A 20,678-nucleotide genomic window follows, 5' to 3' on the forward strand; every position below is an offset into this window, starting at 1 on the left:
CATGGCTCCTTCTTATCACACAAAAGTTTGGGACCCATTTTTAGATGTGCTCCCTGCCCCCTCCAGCAGTCTGATATACAGAGCGAGATGCACAGTGTCTACCTCCTTGAAGCACTCATGGTGGTGTTTAAGGGTTAACAACTGATGCATGGCTCTTGGAGCTGAATCCCAGAATGTAGTAATTGGATGAGTTGCTTTCACTGGTACTACTAATCATTTTGAAAACTTATCTTTCTAATGGATGGAATTGGAAATCATCATATTGAATGAGATAAGTCAAGCCCCCAAAAAGTCAAATGATATGGTTTTTGTGTTCATTTGTAGAAGCAAGAATTAGAATGATGATGAGGAGGATATGAGGATAGCATACTGAAACCTGTTGAAAATGACAGGAGGGAAGAGAGAACTATGATTATAATAGCGGGGTGAACACAGCATGCAGTATATTGTATGCATGTATGAAACTCTGTATTGTTAATGTATGCTGATCCAAAAATCAAACTTAATTTTTAAAAAAATCAGCTAAAATGTTTTCTCTCATCTGCAGAAGCTAGATACAAAACACACCAGGATATGATCAATTATACAGGATCCTATGCATTCGCATGTAGTAAGACCAAAGGATACTTTGGTCTCTTAAGGGAGGAACACAAAAGCACATTCCTATGTGCACCTGATCATATAAAATAATGTTCATTGAAATGAACTCCAGGAAGTGGAAACAAGAGGTCTTTTTTTCTTTGTTGTGGCATTTCTTTTTGTCTTGTTCGTTCATTTATCTGTCTTTGGGAGGGTAAGGGGGCACAGAAGTGGAGGAGCAAAGGTGAATAAATGCAATGGTGGTACTTACTGGACACTATGTGGAAAGAATGGGAGGAAAAAACAGAGAGAACAAGGGAAGGAGTGACATTATCCCAAAAGAAACGTGCTCATTACCTGACTTATGAGACATAATTCTATATATTACCTTTATAATAATAATATGTTTTCTTAGAACGCAGGTAAAATTTGAAGAAAACGCTCATTTTTCTAGTATTATTGTAAAGCCAATATCTCTCTTCCATTCTTTATTTTGTTTTTGTTTTGTGAGATGTGATGTAGACAAAGGGCTCCGATGATGCCTCGTCACTTCTGATATGCTGTCTGTTAACATTAGCTATGTATTATACTTCCCCTTGTCCCAGATACATTGGCAATGGCCCCTCCCGTTGCATTTCAACCTGTTCCTTCTCCTATCTCCACCATATCCCATCAACACCCAGGCTCCTGTGACCATCCTATGGCCAGACTGAGCCTGCAGATGGGCTAGAATCTAAATATCAATTTCCACGATCCTCTTCACAACTCAGAGAAAACACAGCAGTATCTCCCCCAACTAACCCCACTTCCCTTGACCTTCACCACCCCTGCCCTACATGGGGATAGATAGAAGGGAGAGGATAATTTTCCTTCACAACAATGGCTTGCATGCTTTCCAAGAAGGGCTGAAATGTTGATGGTCGCCATCTTAGAAAAGCATCTAGAACGAGTCTGAAAGACTGGTGCCGTGTGTGCGTGTGTGCGTGTGTGTGTGTGTGTGTGTTTGTGTACATGTGTTAGTTTGGTTTTGGTGGAGAGATTGGCTGACAAAGGCACTGGAGTGGGTCCCTGGTGGGGTGGGGGGCCAGACACAGGATGTAATATTAATATCTAGGTTTATATAGTACTATAGAGCTGCTCAGGGCTTTGCTATCTATCATTGGTTCTAGATGGCTTCCAGCTGGGAAGGGTGGTACCACATTCTTGGAATGAGGAAATACTGGGGAAGCACCCTTGGAGTTCACCAAAGGGGCAGAATTCTGACTACAATGTCAGGGGACCAAATTGCAATAGGTGTTTGTGATAATAACTGATAACAAGATTTACATTAAGAACACAGTGCTTGAAATTTTCATGTTAATAATTAATTGGAGTCTCTCTATGGTCTCCCTTACAGCTAGTCACAGCAGAGGATCACAAGAGCCCAATAGCTATACCCTTATGAACACATAAGATAAGTAAAATGAACTCCATGTTATGGATATGACTGTTATATCACTGTTATAACTACTTTCAACATGCGATGTGTAACTGTAGCTTTTATTATTGATGATCCTCTTGTATCCCCTTCCTGTGGTTGTACCTACACTATCTCTGTATCTTATCTGAGTACATTGGAAACCGTGTATACTGGTATTAGAACTAGGAAAGTGAAAGGGAATACCAAATTCGAGAGACACAGGGTAAAAAAAGACAAACAACTACAAAAGCAATACTTGCAAAACTGGTGTAAATGAACTGAACAACTCATGGGGGGAAAGGGAAAGGAGGAGGGGGAGGGGGGAATGAGGGACAAGGTAACAAACGGTACAAGAAATGGATCCAATGCCTAACGTATGAAACTGTAACCTCTCTGTACGTCAGTTTAATAATAAATTTTTTTAAAAAAATTTATTGGAGTCTCTCATGACACTTGGTGAGCAAGTTCAGTGCCACATAGGTGAGTCACTTCATCTCTTGATGCTTGAATATCCTCCTCTGTCCAATAAGACTAAAATCACGCCTGCTTCAAGTGGTAGCATGATGATTATCTGCTTGGCAAACCATACAGTGCTTTACAGAATCCTTACTGTTGCTCTCATACTGGAAGGAGGGTGGTTAAGTTCCTAGGCTGTGCCAGGGGGAAGAGAGAGAGAGAGACAGAGACAGAGAGACACAGAGAGACAGAGAGACAGAGACAGAGACAGAGAGAGACAGACAGAGACAGACAGACAGAGACAGAGAGACAGAGGTTAAAAGGTTGGGGTCCAGTGTTCAGACAGCAGTCTCGCCTTACCTAGCATTTCACCACTTTGTCACCAATTGTTTTTCTCCATACCAGAGAGATAAAGTATGAGGAAATAAAGTGCAAATTACCCCCTTGAGTCTGTGATAAAACAAAGGAAGGCCTGTAGCCTGCCCTAGTTGGATCTGCACGTCTCAGAGGTCAGCAAGTCCTGATAGGAAAGTGGGGAGACCTGAAGGGATGAAGGAGAAGGGAGGTTGTCATGGTGATTTGGAGCATAATTAAACTCATCAGATATGACTCATCCAAGTTTCATTACAGCACCTAGAGAATAGCATTGTAAATCCCGAACCAAAGTTCAGGTACAATCACATCACTGATAAAGACGACTGAGGAGGAAATCCCGTGATTTATTCTCCAAAGCACAATCTACCAAGTAATCTCTCTTTCGTCCATGAGACAGTGCCACGGTAGACACCATCACTTTAAATCTCCTCCTTCCCCTCCTCCCCTGTCTCTCTCGATCCCCTGACATTAATATGCATAAGGACCATCTTCAGAGTCTGTTATCATTTCCAGAACCCTGAGGGGTTAGTAGGATTGGAAAGTCCAAGAAGGTATGTTTTCAGCAAGCTCCTGGGATGGTGCTGACACAGAAAACGCAGCATCCATACCATAGCACTCTAGGGCTGTTGTTTTTTTCATTTTGTGTTGTTTCCAGAGATGGCATTCTTCACTGGTGAGACAAGAATGAAAGGGGTTCCTGCAGAGACTTCTAGAATTCTGTCTCTTAGTCACTTAATAAAAGATGTAACGTATGGAAAGGGTAAGAGTGTTGGAAAGTGCCTATCATAGAGGCGAAGCGTCTTTTGCACAGTCACACTGTCCAAAGAAGACCTTCAAACTCATTAAGTCTCTAGTGTCGCCTGGAAAAATGAACATTGGAACAGGGGTTCAACCAGCCTCCAGCCTGGCAGTTAGAAGAGAAGCTAAATATCTCAAATTGAGGGCTGGGAATATGGCCTAGTGGCAAGAGTGCTTGCCTCGTATACATGAAGTCCAGGGTTCGATTCCCCAGCATCACATATGTATAGAAAATGGCCAGAAGTGGCGCTGTGGCTCAAATGGCAGAGTGCTAGCCTTGAGCAAAAAGAAGCCAGGGACAGTGCTCAGGCCCTGAGTCTAAGGCCCAGGACTGGCCAAAAAAAAAAAAAAAAAAAAAATCTCAAATTGAACTAGGGGCTGTGTCCAAAAGCCCAACCTGAAAGTTCACATGGGAAGGAAAGTAGATGTCAGCACCCAGGTGTCTGGATGGTAAAGGGAATGATAAACACCACAACTACATGGACCTCTCCTAGTTAAACAAAGACTAGACAGAAAACCCAGCACAACTTGGGCCTTTACAAAAACCTCACAAGAAATGTTTCCTTTCTCTGAAGACTTCGGGGGAAAAATATTCCATAAGAAGTAAGCAAAAACTTTTGCATATGCTAAAAATATAAAATAGAATATGTTTTTCACGGAATTCTAATGGAAGACAAGTGATGACTTGAATAAATGAGAGGTACATCATGTTCCTTGAGAGCAAAAAAGTCCATTTTACAAAGATGCCAATCATCCCAAATTAATCTGTAAATGAATCCAATTGCTGTCAAAATCCCAATGAGACACACCATTTGTAGGAATATAAATTAGTGCCGCCACTTTGGAAATCAGTATGGAGGATCTTCAGAAAACTAAAAATGGAACCAGCTGTACCATCCCTGGGTATGAATTCAAAAAAGCCAAAGCCAGCACACCACAGAAGGGCCTGCACAGGGATGATTATCTCAACATTACTCACAACAGGCAAGTTTTAGAATCAGCCAAGAGCCTACCAATGGATAAATGGATAAAATAACACACACACACACACACACACACACACACACACACACACACAGAGTGAAGTATTATTTGCCCATAAAGGGGAATGAAATGATGCCATCTTGTAAGAAAAGAAGAAACCAGAGGCCATCCTATTGAGTAAAATAAGCTCAACTCAGATAAATGACATGTTTTCCTCTTACGCAGAAGTTAGATAAAAAGGCAAAAGGCAGGAAAAGTAGAAGAGGGACCCTGAGTGGACCCCTAGCTTCCCCCACTCTCCTGTGGATTGACAATGCATGGGGAGCTTTGGTTCTCTCTTCCTCTCTGCCGGCCTCTTCTGTTGGTAAGGGCTTTCATGCTGGAAGGAGCAGCCTGTCACACTGAGATCCAGCAGCAGTCATAAAGCAGAGCCTCAGAAGCTGACCCAGGCCTTCTCAAGGTGCTCACTAGCAGTTCCTGGACTTAGGCCCACACCCAGGTTCACAGGACACAGCTCACAAAGTATGTTCCAGTCCTTATCTAAAAAGCCTTGTAGCTAGTTGTCCACCCCTATCTCCTCAGGTTGTATGTATTCTGTAGCATGTGCTCTGAAGGAAAGTGAGTGGCAAATCGAAATAGGAATGGTGAATTTGAATCACCACAATTCTACAACTGGGAAATAACTATTAAGCTTTGTTCTCTGGGCCAATAGGCCCAGATCATCATAATACAGGTCATCCATTCATATATCATGGAAAACACCCAGATAGAACTTCCAAAGTTTCTTCCAAGTTTTCCTCTATTCTTAAATAGATAGCTATTGACCTCTCTCCTACTCATGGATTATACTGATCTCTATATTATATTACATATTTATACTATATGAAATGGAAATACATTGATAATATACTGTGTAGGTCAATGGGACAGCTGTTTTAGGAACACACACACACACACACACACACACACATATGATATTTGTCAGTCATGGGGCTTAAACTCAGGGCCTGGGCACTGCCCCTGAGTTCTTTTGCTCAAGGTGAGCACTCAACCACTTTAAACTACAGCATCACTTCCAGTTTTCTGATAGTTCATTGAAGAGAAGAGCCTCACAGACTTACTTGCCCAGGCTATCTTCAAACTGCAGTCCTCCGCTCTCAGCCTCCTGAGTAGCTAGGATTACAGGCATGGGCCCCTGGCACCCAGCCAAAAGAAATTTTATTTTTAAAGGGAGGGGGCAAGTTTTTGGTGGCTCAAGCCTATACTGCCAGCCACCCAGGAGGCTGAGAGCTGAGGACCATGGTTGAAGCTAGCCTGGGCAGGAAAGTCCATGAGACTCTTATCTCCCATTATGGAGCAAAAACTTGGAAGTGGAGGTATGGCTTAAGTGGTAGAGTGTAGCCTTGAGCAAAACAAGCCAAATGAGAGCCTGAGGCCCTGATCTCTCCCCCTGCCCCCCCCAACACAAAGAGGAGGGCACAAAATTGTATATATAGAGCCAGCCTCTTATTTTTGGTGTGAAAATAAGTACCCACATCAGGTACTGCACCAAATTTAATTTCTATTATCTAATCTAATTGTCAAGGTTTTGGTAAAAAAACCAAACAGTTCCTGCTTGCAGAAACCCAAGGTCCCCAGTAGCAAGTAGTCAGTGCCTGAGGACAAGGACCATTAAGTCTCCACCAGGAACAGTCATGTGCTACACATACCCAGAAACCTGAGCGATGAGCCCTTTACGGAGTGTGTGTTCAGGACGTGTGGAGTCTGAGGGAACTGAATCGATGTCACCATTCGGGAAATGGGAAAAGGATGCCATTCAGACGATGTTCTCTGCTTCACGAAGGAGTAAAGAGACAGAGCTGGAAGGCACAGCCGACCAAGGGAAGGCCTAAAAGTCACTGACTGAACCTGTGTCTTAGGAAGGACTAGATTGCATCTCCATATACTCAGAACCACTGGCTAAAGATTAGGGGGTTGGTGGGCTGGGAATGTGGCTTAGTGGTAGAGTGTTTGCCTACCATGCATGAAGCCCTGGGTTTGATTCCTCAGTACCACATAAACAGAAGTGGCATTGTTGCTCAAGAGGTAGAGTGCTAGCCTTGAGCAAAAAGAAGCCAGGACAGTGCTCAGCAGGCCCTGAGTTCAACCCCCAGGACTGGCAAAAAGACAAAGATTAGGGGTTGCTAAACCATGTGACAATGTGCATTCCCCCAGCTCAGAAAGTGTAGAGACAACAGCTGAGTTTTTACTCCCATTTCCTACATGGTATTTCTCTCTCTCTCTCTCTCTCTCTCTCTCTCTCTCTCTCTCTCTCTCTCTCTCTCTCTCTCTCTCTCTCTCTTTCTCTAATTTCTCTCTTCATCATCCTGTTATCCTAAAATAAATCCTTGCTAGAACTTCTATCTTGTGATATTCTTCTTATGCAATACCTTAAACTCCTTTTCACATGTGGATCTGAAATACCTGTGATTTTATGTGGAAACTCAGAAGCTGGGGGAACACACCCCCTCCCCACCCCTTCTGTCCCCCTTCTGGTGACAGTAGGACCTGGATTATTTCTCTGTCAACATTCTAGGTAGGTGTCTGTAATATTAGAGGTGGAAGTGGGTTTATTCTTTTCTTTTGTTGTACAGAGGATTGAATTTAGGGTATCAAACTTGCTATGTGCTATGTACTTGTGTCACACACTCCAGTTTAGACTTTTAAATATTATCTAATTCAAAAATCCTACATCTTTCCTTTCCTTCCTTCCTTCCTTCCTTCCTTCCTTCCTTCCTTCCTTCCTTCCTTCCTTCCTTCCTTTCTTTCTTTCTTTCCTGGTCCTGGGGCTTGAACTCAGGGCCTGGGTACTGTCTCTGAACCTGTTTGTGCTAAAGGTTAGTGCTTCACCACTTGAGCCACAGCATGGTCTTTTCTAGTTTATTGGAGATAAGAGTCTCACAAACCTTGATCATCAGATCTCAGCCTCCTGAGTAGCTAGGATTACAGGCGTGAGCCCCTGGTACTGGGCTAAAAATCCTTATCTTAAAGACCAGAAAACTGAGACTTAGCAAAAGTAGTAACATGTTCAAATTCCCACAACACAGAACCAGGACTAGAATTTGAGCCTCCACATTTCCAAGTTTGAAACTCATTCATAATTAAAATTAATAACATCTTGGAACAGAACCAGGAAGTAAAGGTAGCAAAAAAAAAAAAATCAGTGAAAACAGCAAACATTCCTCCTTGAACCAGTAGGGAAATACTGGATACAAAAGCATGTCTGGCAAATGGATGCCCTTTTTTCACTGTATTTTGAGTAATAAGACCCATAGTTTTAGATAATAGACTGACCCTAACCCTGTTGTCTTTATGTTAGAAAACTTAGCAAGATGATTCGGAGTTCTTAGGTGAGGTGACTCTCTCGTAGATAAGGATTCTGAGTGGAATTCCCAGCTTAGAAAGTACAAACATACCCAAACAAGAACCACCATTTTTGAGCTTCCTAGGCTTCCTAGGGGGTACCCTCCTTTCTCTTCTCTCTTTATCTCTACTTTATCATATTTTTGCCAAAGAAATCTTTGCTAAACTTCAAACTTAATTAATAGATTAATTAATTAATACCATCTTAAGCATGGGGACTGGGATTCCTCACCCACGGGGACTTTGTGTTTGTAATGCTCCTGGGTAATTACTTAAAGAACTTCCAAGCATTCCTATGCCTAATTCCAGGACCAAAAATCCTAGGGGGACGCAGGGGTTGGGGTTCTGGGGGGACCTGACAGACCACAATGAACTTTGAGAGCTTGGTGGGAGATTTGGAAACAGTTTTTGTTTTTGTTTTTCTTTCTTGTCCCAGGGCTTAAACTCAGGGCCCGGGCTCTGTCCCCGAACCTCTTTTTGCTCAAGGCTAGCGCTCTACCACTTGAGCCACAGTGCCACTTGTGGCTTTTTCTATTCATGTGGTACTGAGGAATTGAACCCAGGCTTCATCTATGCTATGCAAGCACTCTACCACTAAGCTACATTCCCAGCCCTTGGAAGAAATCTTGGCTCAGAGACACAGTCACAGAAGAAGGGAGAAGGAGAAGGGAAATAACCTGCCAAAGATGCAAGCAACACAATTCCTCTCCTACAGAGAGAATGAAGAATTTAGGAATGCTGGGTCTCCTGGGAATGACTTAGAAAGAGAGCCTTTGGGAAGTAGTTTTGATTGGAAAACACGAAAGGTCAAACTAGTGCTGAGCATTCTCCTCTGAGGCTCCCAGCGTCCCTTTGCCCTCAAAACAACGGGCCAGTCTCCAATGCATGTTTCTCTCTGTAGCCGTGATTCTGATAATTATGATGAATTAGGCATGAATTTATCCTGCCAAGTCATATTCCCCTCTCTCCTTCTCTTCCTCCCTCCCTCCATGTCTGTCTGCCTGCTTGTCTGTCTGTCTCTGCTTGTCTGCCTCTCTCTCTCTCGCTCTCTCTCTCTCATGATCCTTCTGCCTCAGCCTCCCAAGTACTAGGATTACACCAAGCCCCAAGTCATTCTCTTTCAAGAAGCTCAAGCAGAAGCACATTATAAAGAAAAAGCTTTTCCATTTTCCCTTTGCCAAATCCAAGCATGGTATAGATTAGGCCAAAGCAGATTGAACATTAATGGGCCCTGCATGGCTCTTTCTAATGTACACAAAAAGGGGGACCTTGTTTACACTAGCCCTGTGGATTTCTAACATTTGTAAAAGCCACCATTCACCATGAGTTCTATCTTTCCATTGTCATTTCCCTACCTCTAAATATTGACATTGGATGAAATTAGAAAGGCCATGAGCACTTTGAGAATCTGGCTAAGAGGAAGTTGAGTCAGAGTAAGTTTTGTTCGAATGCACTGGGATACATTTATGTAACCTGAGACCATTAGGGTATCTGTGCATAGGTAATGTATTGCTAGATGCAATTATGATTCTCAGAAAGGCTTCTACCATGACTCTTGCAGCTCTCTCAAGGTCATAACCTTGAGACTCAGTACCAGAGGTGGGATTGTGAAGTCAATATGTCTTCTAGCCTGGTTCCTGACATGTGCAGGTGATACTAAAGCAACAAGATTTGAAATGTATGGAGCTAGGAGCTATCTTTGGAAGATTTGGTAATCAGATATGCAAAACTGCCAAAGAAGATTTGATTCTCATAGATGCCCTGGAAAAACTAAGGGTTTTTTTTTTCCCTCCTATGAATATAATAATGAAGCACAATTTTAAATGCACCACATTTGTTTGTATGTATAAGCCAGTACTGAAGACTGAACTCACACTCTTGCTTGTTTTTTGTTTGTTTGTTTGTTTGTTTGTTTGTTGTCATTGTTGTTCAAGGCCGATGCTCTACTAACTGAGCCACAGCTCCACTTTCGGTTTTCTGGTGGCCTATTGGAGATAAGACTCTCTTGGACTTTCCTGCCCAGGCTGGCTTTGACTCTCAGCCTTCTGAGTAACCAGGATTACAGGCATGAGCCACCAGCACCCAGCATGCACCATGCATTGTTAAAGCTTTGAAGTGATGGTGTGTGGTAGAATTGATCAGCACTCTTCTGTCTATGGAATTCAGGTCTCCAGCCGTATGACAGTCCTGCATGAAGTCTAATGCAGTCCAGCTAGCAGCAACAGCCAACAAACTTGGGGTAAACTAAACCAGAGTGATGGTTAAATGATCTTTCCTTCTCTCTCCAAAACAGACAATTAAAGAGCAAGAAGTTATAAAATACAGGAAGGAGGGGAGAAGTATAGGTGGTCAGAGATAAATAATACTGTTCTGACACACTTTAGAATTTATGCCATTTGTGGTGTTTATCTCCTTTTTGAAATTGGTTCTGATTTCCTCCCTCCCTCCCTCCCTCCCTCCCTCCCTCCCTCCCTTCCTTCCTTCCTTCCTTTCTTCCTTCCTTTTTTTTTCCTTTCTTTTTCTCTTTCCCAGTCCTGGGGCTTGAACTCTGAGCCTGGATGATGTCCCTGGCTTCTTTTTGCTCAAGGCTAGCACCCTACCACTTGAACCACAGCGCCACTTCTGGCTTTTTCTGTGATGACTTGGAGAGAAGAGTCTCATGGACTTTCCTGCCTAGGCTGGCTTTGAACCATGATCTTTGGATCTCAGCCTCCTGAGTAGGTAGAATTACAGGCATGAGACACCAGTGTCTGGCTTCTCTTTTTTTTTCTATCAAAATAAATATTTTTGTATATGATTTTATATTTATCATTTCCTTTTTATCTTTGTCTGGTGTTGGGGTTTGAACTCAGGTCCTTTAGCTTTTGCACTCAAGGCCAGCACTCTATGTCCCAAGCCACAGCTCTATTTCTGGTTTTTGGTGGTTAATTTGGAGATAAAAGTCTCATAGACTTTCCTTCCTAGGCTGGCTTCAAACCACAATCCTCAGATTTCAGCCTCCTGAGTAGCTAGAATTACAAGTGTGTGCCACCAGTGCCTGGCTATATTTATAATGTTCTGTTCTCTTCTTAAGGAGGACATAAAAAACTACTATAAACTGCAGGCTGTACAAAACCCAGACCTGTTTTTGGATTCGGTGCTAAGTAAATACTCAAGGCAGGAGGCACTGGACAAGCTGGTTTGGTATGAGGGAGGTAAATAGAAAAGGTCAAGAGAACTAGTAGAGAGGAATTTCCTGAGAATGTGGTCATTCTTTCGCCTATTGTGTGAGTGAGGCTCTAGAGAGCAAAGTGAGTCAGAGAATGGCGGTGAGGATAGGGAAGAGGGAAACTGTGGGAACAAGAGGGAGGGACACGTTTCCAGGGTTCACGGTTTTTTCCCAGGGCATCCCCAGAGCCAAAAGACTTCATGGATTCTAGGCTGATTGATTGTTAGCAGCCCTCTAATGCATAAGAAGGATTCGATGCTTTGAAAGAATAAATGATACCCCACTGACAGCAACGGATCATCTCAATGACAGTGGAACGAAGGAGCAAGGGGGGAGGAATACATGTGCTGGGGGTGGGGGTGGGGGGTTACATGTGTACCCAGGTCCCAAACCACATGTCTTCTCTTGTCGGGTCTACCTCGAGCAGATTTCCTTTTCCCCACTTGATCGTTGCCCTGGGCATTTGGCTCACGCTGAGCCCATCAGAGCTCTCCCCTGGAACTTTACAATGTGAGACTCCATCTAAGTGCTTCAATGTCCAAGAACCCTGGAGGTCGCCATGTTGTAAATAAGGTTGCTTTTGTCTCAATTTAACGATGTTAAGAGGTTTCATCTTACGTTAGTAAAGAACACATTTATTTTGTCAGGTGTGGTGAGTCACACGTGGAATCCCAGTTCTTTGGAAGTTAGAGACCGGGAAAGAGGATCATCTCAATGAATAAACTAGCTGTGGTGGTGACACATACCTGTAGCCCCAGCTACTTAGGAAGCCATAGGTAGAAAGACTGAAATCCGAGGCTGGCCCTGGGCAAAAAGGGGAGGCCCTCCTGGGAGAGAAATGAAGTTTTCCCTAAGCGAACTGGATTTGTGTTACCTCCACTTGAGTCTCCTAGCTCATGAGTCAGCTACATCTTGAACCCTGGCTCTGGCTTCTCCCCTGGCTACCCGCTTCCCCTCTCCCTGGCTACAGGCCAGGAGACCCGTGGGTTAAAAAGCGAGAAGCCACAGGGAGACGTTTTTACTTACCGAACCCCTAAAAACACTTGCAGGAGAGTGCAGATGCCAGAGACGAAGAAAATGGTGCTGATGAGGTAGCTCTGGGTCAGAGGGTCATGCTGCAGGCACAGGGCCTTGGCCAGGATAAGTGGCACAGCCACGAGGCCTCCCAGGGCAGTGAGGAAGTGCTGTGTGCGAGAGCAGGAGCCGATGGGCCAGGCCGCGCTGGCATCCCCTCAGCAGGGTGTCCACCCCCAGCCGGGGCCCTGTAGCTGGTCCAAGCAGCACCAGCCGCGAGCCACAGGGCGACGATCCAGGCAAGTGGTGAGCACTAGGAATTCCTGGAAGCAAGAAGCTGGGACCCAGCCAGAGGGACTGGGCTGCGGGGGTAGACTCTACATCCTGAGAACTGACAGGGTGGAGAGGAACCAATGCACAGACTCAAGCTCAGCAGGGCCAAACAGGACCAAGATGAGGCTGTGGGGACAAGAATTTCATCGTGACACAAAGCACGCAGAGAGAGAGCAGCCATTGACAAAGAAGGTCTGGGCATGGGCTTGAAGCTGCTGGCCAAACAAAGGCAGCTGAGCTCCACAGTGACAAGTTTAGGGAATCCAGGGCAGATACAAAGGGCATAAAGTAGATATAGGTAATAGGCAATAGACAGGCAGGCAGAGAGACAGAGAAGCAGAGAGGCATGATGATGATAGAGAGATGATGGATGGATGAATGGAGATGATAGATAGATAGATAGATAGATAGATAGATAGATAGATAGATAGATAGATGATAGATTGATGGATGGAGATGATAGATAGATAGATACGTGGGTGGATGGATAGATATATAGATGATGGATGGATGGATGGAGATGATAGATCGATCAATAGATAGATAGGTAGGTAGGTAGATAGATAGGTAGATAGATAGATAGATAGATAGATAGATAGATAGATAGATAGATAGATAATAGGTGGATGGGTGGGTAGATGGATGGATGGATGGATGGAGATGATAGATCGATCAATAGATAGATAGGTAGGTAGATAGATAGACAGACAGACAGACAGACAGACAGACAGACAGACAGATAGATAGATAGATAGATAGATAGATAGATAGATAGATAGATAGATAGATAGATAGATAGATAGATGATAGATGGAGATGATAGATATGTGGGTGGATGGATAGATATATAGATGATGGATGGATGGATGGAGATGATAGATCGATCAATAGATAGGTAGGTAGGTAGATAGATAGATAGATAGATAGATAGATAGATAGATAGATAGATAGATAGATAGATAGATAGATGATGGATGGATGGAGATGATAGATAGATAGATGCGTGGGTGGATGGATAGATATATAGATGATGGATGGATGGATGGATGGAGATGATATATCAATCAATAGATAGATAGGTAGGTAGGTAGATAGAGAGAGATAGATAATAGGTGGATGGGTGGGTAGATGGATGGATGGATGGATGGATAGGTGGATGGATGGATGGATGGATGGATGGATGGACAGACCAACAGATACTATCAAACACTGACTCCAGGGAAAGAAGCATGATGACTAAGTCTTAGAAATTTTCATGTGCTATGGCCAGTTCCGTTCTTTAGTGATCCAGTATGTGTCTCAGTCAAATCTAGCAACTGAGCCACAAGTTCTGAGAACAAAGACAGCAGCGGTGGAGCCAGACAGTCCCCACCCTCTCCCTGGGGCAGCGGGTCACAACCTGAGCCTCCTTACACCTTTGCCAAGTACTTGTTAAAGCACTGTCACGGATACGTTTTTGTTGTAAGCACACTTTCGCAAGTTTACGTTTCCTCTAAAGGTGCTTAGATGTTGGGGACGGGAGACTTTCCCCTCTTTAGCTGACAGCTGGCAGACTCTTCCCAGAAGCCCTCCAACCCTTAAGCCATGTGGGGCCTCAAGTCATGGGACAGGATTCCTCTCAACCATCCCCAGCTGCTCTGAACACAGAGCACGACTCCAGTCAGCTCCCAAAGGCACTGTCCAGCAAACGGCTTGACCCAGCCTGGTACCAGTACAGCAGCCGCTTCACCCCAGAGTGGGAGCACCTCCTCCTCCTGGTGTCCACGCAGAAAGCCCGTGACTAGTGTAAATGCCCTCCTTCAATTGCACAAGAGGGCTGCCTTGTCCCTGACCCTTCGGGCCACACAAGCAGCCTGCTCAGGTCACTTTGTGAGCAGCGAGGAGCTAGCCTCCTGTGCCGATGCAGCAGGTCCAACAGACCCTTCTCGAATGGTCTGCCTACTTTGGATTCTCATCAGCAACAACGCCGTTGCGAGGATGACATGAAGAAGGGAAGAGGTGATGGCAGGAGGGGGTGGCAAGGGCTTCTGCCTGGAAGCCTTGGCTGGTAACTGGTTCTTGAAGTAAATGGCATCGGGCCCATAGCAGTGGAACTGACAGCCCCCCTCCCTTTCCTGCTGCGGCCTAAGGCACAGAGTTGTCACACTTGTCACCCCTCAAGGCCCATCACCCTGTGCTCCTGCCCAGATGGCCAGGGTCTCAGCCAGGTGCCCCATACCACTGACAGCGCTAGCTGTCAAAGGCCCAGGTTGACTGCCCACTGCGCGCTATTTGCCAACACCTGCCAACGGCTGGAAAGGAGCTTCTCCTCGCCGACCCATCACTTCTATCTGGGCAAAGCAGAAAGGCCCCAGATGCCTTCTAATCCAACCTGTTCTCTGGTACCTTAGGTCGTGTCCCTCTGGAGCTGCCCACGGGCTCATGTGTCTAGTGCTGAAGGCATTCCTGCCATGCTGACATCCAGAGCAGCCAGTGCTACTCAGGCACCTTGACCTGGCTGTGAGGAGTTTCCATCTTACCCTGTAAGAACATAGTGAAAATTGTGCCAGGGGAGGTAGGGGTGGTTTGCCCAGGATAGAAAAAGTTAACTGCTGGGGCTTGGAAGGTGGCTTAGTGGTAGAGTGCTCGCCTTGCATGCATGAAGCCCTGGGTTCGATTCCTCTGTGTCACAGACACAGAAAAAGTCGGAAGTGGCGTTGTGGCACAAGTGGTAGAGTGCTAGCCTTGAGCAAAGAAGCTCAGGAACAGTGTTCAGGCCCTGGGTCCAAGCCCTGGGACTGGCGAAAAGGAAAAGAAGGAGAAAAAGTTAACTGCTGGATCGGTGAACACTGAACAATGGAAAAGAGGGAGGGAGAAAGGGAGAGGGGGGAGGAGGAAAGAGCGGAAGAAAGGAGGGGGGAGGGGGGAAGGGGGAGGGGAAGGAGGAGAGTAAAGTAGGGAAGGGACACAGGAATGAAGAGAGGAAGGGTGAGAAAATGCAGTCATTATATTCAGAATAAAATGATAAACTATGTGACTTAAGGGTAGGGACAGGAGGAGGAAGATGGGGAGAACAAAGGAAGGGGTAACATTGGCCCAGAAGCATTGTAGTCATAACCTGACCTATGAAATTTTAACGCCTTTACACAACTACATAATAATAATAATACAATTAAAAATAAAAATAAAAGAAAGAAAGGAAGGAAGGAAGGAAGGAAGGAAGGAAGGAAGGAAGGAAGGAAGGAAGGAAGGAAGAAAGATCTGGGAATACAGCTTAGTGGTAGGGTGCTTACCTAGCATGCATGAAGCCCTGGGTTTGATTCTGCAGCACCACATAAACAGAAAAAGGCTAGAAGTGGCGCTGTGGCTCAAGTGGTAGAGTGCTAGCCTTGAGCAAAAAGAAGCTCAGGGACAATGTCCAGGTCCTGAGTTCAAGCCTCAGGACTGGCAAAAAAAAAAATGCTGGGCACTGGTGGCTCACGCCTATAATCCTAGCTACTCAGGAGGCTGAGATCTGAGGATCATGGTTCAAAGCTAACCAGGAAAATTTATTAGATTATTATGTCCAATTAACCACCAGAAAACCAGAAATGATGCTGTGGCTCAAAGTGGTAGAGTGCTAGCCTTGAGCAAAAGAGCTCAGAAACAGTGCCCAGGCCCTGAGTTCAAGCCCCATGACCACCACCAACAAAAAGTGGAGGGGAGAGAGAGAGAGAGATAAAGAGAGGAGGGGAGGAGGAGGAGGAGGAGGAGGAGGAGGAGGAGGAGGAGGAGGAGGAGGAGGAGGAGGAGGAGGAGGAGGAGGAGGAGGAGGAGGAGGAGGAGGAGGAGGAGAACAAAAGAAGCAAGGAAAGGGAGGAGATAAAACAATGGATAAAAGGGAAGGAGGAAGAGAAGAAGGAAAGAGGGAAGGAGGAAGGAGGGAGGGAGGATGAAAAGAAAGAAAGAAGGTAAGGTATGATGGCTTTTCATTATGATTACATTTGATAATAAGACCCACTATCCCTGGAGAGGCATAGTCTCTCCTAAATGCTTCTTTGAACCTCCTGCAGGTTGATTTAGGGCACAATATTCCCAATGCCAAGAATCCACCCATGTTTTATTTCCTATCACATACTCTGCCCAGAAACATTGGCCAATGGGACTCAATGAGAGCTCACGCCCTACCTTGTCCCAATTATTCCTCCTCCTCACCACTATTAGTGAGATTACTGTATAAAGGAGACAATGAAAGGCAAATGGTGTTCTTATTTCTTGAAGGTCTTTATCTCAAATCTCCAAGTCAGCTAAATTAACTAACGGAAGAAGTTAATCTTTTTTTTTTTTAAGAAAATGAAACTTAAAAGTATCCATATACTGCACAGGCGTGTTTTTCCACACCCATCCATCCCCAGGTAGAGGTAGGCCTGAGAAAATTCTGCCCCAGTAGGGCAGAGGACCTTATCACATCCATTTGCCAGAGCATGCGCAGAAAGCACGTCCCGCCCCTCAACGTGGGCCACGTGTGGTGGCCTGGCATAAACCTGGGAAGTATCTGTGGAGGCAAAGAGCCTCACATCTCTCCCACCACATGGGTGCAAATGCTGGAAGAAGGAAAGTGGAAGTGAAATAAGCAGGCTTTTATTATGGGGTAATTCCAGCTCCTATCACCACATTAAGCCAGATTTCAAAGGCGCCATCAAACAACAGATTAAGGTTAATCCCTTGAGAATGTTCTGGGAAAAGCTGATCAAGTAAGATCAGCATCGATTTTTTTTTGGGGGGGGGGGGCCAGTCCTGGGGCTTGAACTCAGGGCCTGAGCACTGTCCCTGGCTTCTTTTTGCTCAAGGCTAGCGCTCTACCACTTGAGCCACAGCGCCACTTCTGGCCATTTTCTGTACATGTGGTGCTTGGGAATCAAACTCAGGGCCTCATGTATATGAGGCAAGCACTCTTGCCACTAGGCCATATCCCCAGCCCTAGCATTGATCTTTGATAAGCAAGGAGTAGAGGGGAATGGCATGTATTGGAGCCAAGGGAGACTTTGAATTCCCTCTAAAAGACAGTCCCTCATTTTTTGCCATTTGGTAGCTCCAAGAGACAAACTAAGAGGAACAGGATACCGGAGGGCTTTCAGAAAAGAATGGCCTATGTATTTGTGGCCCTCTGACAATCTTTCCATTGCATTTGTGTCCCCTTGTGGAGAATAACATGAATTCACATCTTCATAGTCTCTACTAGATGCTTCTTTGAACCTCCTGCGGGTTGATTCAGGGCACAATATTCCCAAGGCAAGAATCTACCAATGTTTTTATTTCCTATCACATACTCTGCCCAGAAACATTGGCTAATTGGATTTAATAAAGGTTTACACCCCCCTGTTAACAATCGAATCTCTTGATCTTAAAGAACAGGAGGCATTTTGCGGCATTGAAAGGCAAGCTGCCAAGGACAGGGCTTGCTCCCAGGAATGTACTTGGCCGACTGTCTCTAGCTTCCCAGGTACATTTTCCAAGTGAAGTGCACCTTTAACAGAGCCAGTGATCACACTCAAGAGAACCGTGGAGCCAGATATGGGGGTATACACCTCTAATTCCAGCTACTCGAGAAGTGAAGGCAGAAGGATCTTAAGTTTGAGGCCAGTCCAGACAAAACCAATGAGACTCTATCTCAAACATGAAGTAGTAGAGTAACTACTTAGCAAGTGTGGGGAGCTAGGTTCAATCCCCAGTATGAGAGTTAGGAAGGAAGGGAAGGATGAAGGGAGGGAGGGAAGGAGGGAGATGGAAGGAGAGAGGGAAGCCAGTAACTGTCATTGATGTTGTAGTATGGAGGTCAGATCTGGCCAGCGCCATCAATGGCCACATGGTGAGTTGCACTATCTGGCATCTTGTCTGGATGGGTGTGCCTGGATTCCTAGAGGAAGGGAAGTCCCACCTCCAGGTGATGGGTGTTCCTGAGTCCCTGGAGACATGGGGTGGGCACTTGGTCTATAGATTACTGAAGCTGTCAGTCAAGTGCCTGGGACTGGGAGCTTCCTGGGACTGTGACCCCTGCCTGACCTGACCCTATTTAGAGTCAGGCCAGTTCAAGCACCATTACGCCATGCCACACATCTCCGTGTTCATGTCCTGTGTCCTGTCTCATGGCTCATCTCCGGTTACCCTTGCATCCCATTTCAGCTCTCCATTGGCGCTGAATTGGTTTGTTGGTATTGTTTTTGTTCTATCTTCCCTGTCTGGTCTGTTTCCTGGCAGTCATAAGTGTATTTGTTAAGTGGCTGCCTGCAGACTGCTAATGCTCTAATAAAAGCTCCAAGATTTGATCCTTCAATATGTGGCTTCTCAGATCATTTACCATGTAACAATGGGAAGGGTCAGCTCAGCAGAAGGGAAGATTCTTTTCTAATCATTTATACCCATCCTGACATGCTCAGAGAGAAAGAGACTGAAAGGCCTTGGTTCCCTTGGAGCTCAGCAGGTAGCTGATGGTGCTGGTGTTCACTAACGCAATCTGTGGTGTTTGAGGCAGAGCCTCTTTAGACCCCGTGCTTGATGGCTATAATTACCTGGATTCCCAGTAAGATGCAGAGATACCACGGTGGGATGTCCAAGACGTGGTAGGCCAGACGGCTGCTGCTGGGCTTGCCAGGCTGCCCATCCTTCTCCCTGACTTGGCCGTCAGTGTGGGAGCTAAGTGTGCTGTTGTCTCCCTGCTGGGGACAAGAATGAACACATCTGGGCGCTTGCAGAAGAATCAAGTCCCTTTCCTCACTTCAGCTGGAGTGGGGAAGAGACGACTGTTGCTACAGAAGGAAGGTCCACTCTCAGAAGACCAGTGATTTCCTGTGCCATGCATCTGCCTCTGGGCTTCCTTTAACATCTGGGGCCGTGAAAGAGGAGAAGGTGCCTACACAAAGGCATGGCAGAGAGGTGGCTTTGTGGGGGGGGGGGGGGAAGAGATGGAGGTCATCCTCAAGGTTGTAAGATGGTAGGTGTGATCTCCTCTCAGTCCTTCCTATGTGCTTCAGGATGGACAGACCATTAACATCTGCTAATGTCCTCTTCCCATCCCGTGTGTGCACACTAGCAGGCGATTTCCTGCTCCCTCTCTTTTCCCTCGTTGCTGGCTCCCCACACGCACGGATTGTGCCTTACTTTGCCTTGTTCCAGCTGCTGGTGTGGTCCTGAGCTCCGTGTACACTGAATGAGCGAATGCCACATATTACTGTAAAGGAGTGTCCCGCATACAGACACATCTAGAGTCAGTTGCCAACTTCCGCTCCTCACGGGTTAACCATGATTCCCTGGGAATTATAGGCTTTCATTCCAACCTTTGAGCTTACTAATCTTGCTCAACTTCAAATCATTACTATTTCCACCTCAATGTTCTTATCTATATTAAAGAAAGAACGCCACTCTCCGAGACAGTTGAGAAAATCTTGGCAGCATGAAGGACATAGTCCAGGACTGGGCACAGTCTAATTGCCTAATAAATATTAATCATCATGATTACTGTGACTTCCATTAAAGTCCACTGGCATGAAGATCAGGTCATTCTATGAGGTGTCCCATGGAGGGTAAGGTGAGGTCGTGAGCCCTGGCCAGACCACAGAAGGTGGGTTCTATACAGTGGTACTCCCAGGACAGCCCAGAAAGCAATATACAAGCAGGGAGAGAGTTCCAGAAAGGATGTTGGCCATCCACTCCAACACCCACCTCCATGATGAAGTATCATGTACATCAGCTCAACCTCATGGATCGGCTTCCGGACCACAGCTACATTCCAGCACAGTGGTACTAAGCACCTTACGGGCACTTTATGGACTCTTTCCACTAGAGAAAAACATACACCTAAAATTAGATTTCCATAGAGCACATGAATACAAAGATGAGTGTAATAACACTAAAACATTTCCTTTGTCCTTCAAATGCATCTTTTTAAAATCTGGTTTATTTATTTACTTTGCAATCGTGAGCATCCCACCTAGAGTTTGCACTTACAAGGCAAACACTGTACTATGGTGCCACACTTCCTTGTCCTTTGTTGTTGTTTTGTTTTGTGTTTGCTTGTTTTTTTCTTTGCCAGTCTTGAGCTCTTTGTGCTCAAGG

The sequence above is a fragment of the Perognathus longimembris genome, chromosome 2, assembly GCF_023159225.1.
Source record: "Perognathus longimembris pacificus isolate PPM17 chromosome 2, ASM2315922v1, whole genome shotgun sequence".
Classification (NCBI taxonomy): Eukaryota; Metazoa; Chordata; class Mammalia; order Rodentia; family Heteromyidae; genus Perognathus; species Perognathus longimembris.